This window comes from Acanthisitta chloris, unplaced genomic scaffold, assembly GCF_000695815.1.
Source record: "Acanthisitta chloris isolate BGI_N310 unplaced genomic scaffold, ASM69581v1 scaffold7716, whole genome shotgun sequence".
Classification (NCBI taxonomy): Eukaryota; Metazoa; Chordata; class Aves; order Passeriformes; family Acanthisittidae; genus Acanthisitta; species Acanthisitta chloris.
In genome coordinates this window covers 14,542-15,900 of record NW_008676494.1, presented here as the reverse complement: position 1 = coordinate 15,900, position 1,359 = coordinate 14,542, and positions in this window count along the sequence as shown.

Here is a 1,359-nt window from a genome sequence, read left to right as displayed (position 1 = left end):
AGTCTCTTCTGTTTAACTTTCAGCACAAAAAGCTGCATGATTAAAAGTATATGATTAAAGCCCCAATATTTCTCAACGGAATTCAAAATAGAAGCTTAAATCTAAGTGACCTGACAGTGCTGCAATCAGATGATCCTGTGTTAACCCTGCCAGGACTGCAATAGGAACCTGGAGGAATTTAGGATTCAGTAGCTGCTGGTTCCATCTCCTCTGGCCTGGGCAGATCTGGGGTGGAAGCACAGCACAATGTGGCTGTGCTTGTGTTAGTGCTGGATAACCCAGTGGAAAAATTGTTCCTCTTATCAATTGTGTAACCCTTTGTCAAGAAATCGCAAGGTGCTTAGTCCTATTTTTACATCCAGAGGTATAAACACTCTGATCTCCTCCCAAACTCCATTCAGCACTCACAGCAAGCAATTGATGTCAGGTATTTTGCATAATCCGTTTTCCAGACTTACAGCCCAGCGAGAATTGGATTGGACTGATCCGATTTCTTTCTGGTCTATATTGGGAAACAGGATGGCTTGGAAAAGGCAAATGCCTTGTGGGTTTTCTGGGCTACCATCTGCTCTGGTGTTTGATGCCCCTGAAATTGGGCAGGTTTGGAGGGGGAGGAATCAGGTTAGAAAGCTGGAGATGAGGATGTTGTTGGAAGGGGCTGATGGGAAGAGGGAACAGGAGCCAAGGAGTCACCACATCCTAAAATACTTCTGGAAGATGCACTCGTGGAGAAAGTACTGAGCAGCAGAAAGAAAAGGTTGAGAAGGAAAGAGGATAATTGCACCCAGCTCTGTGCTTAGCCATGCTGTGTGTCAGTGCAGCTGATGTTTGGAGAGGGAAGGCTCTCCCGGGGGCAACTGGGACTGTGCAGAGGGAAGGTTTGTGTCTAGGTCTCCTCTCCCAAGCAACCAGCAGCAGGACAAGAGGGCACAGACTCAAGCTCTTCCAGGGGAGGGTTAGGTTGGAGATTAGGAAGAGATTTTTTACGGAGAGAGTGCTCAGGCATTGGAATGTGCTGCCCAGGGAGGTGGTGGATTCACCATCCCTGGAGGTTTTCAAGCTGAGACTGGATGTGGCACTTAGTGCCATGGGCTAGTGACCACAGTAGGGTTGGACTTGATCTTTGAGATCTCTTCCAACCAGGTCGATTCTGAGATTCTCTGATCCGGCGCTCCCGAGCCAGCCCGGCAGAGGGCGCTGCTGGACATTCCAGTGCCCAAAGCTCTTCCAGAAACTGGGAGAGATGCTGATCCCACGGGCAGACAGCGATGGGACAAGGGGAAATGGCTTTAAACGGACAGAGGAGAGATTTAGATCAGATATCAGGCATAAGGTGCACAGAGAAGCTGTGGCTGCTCC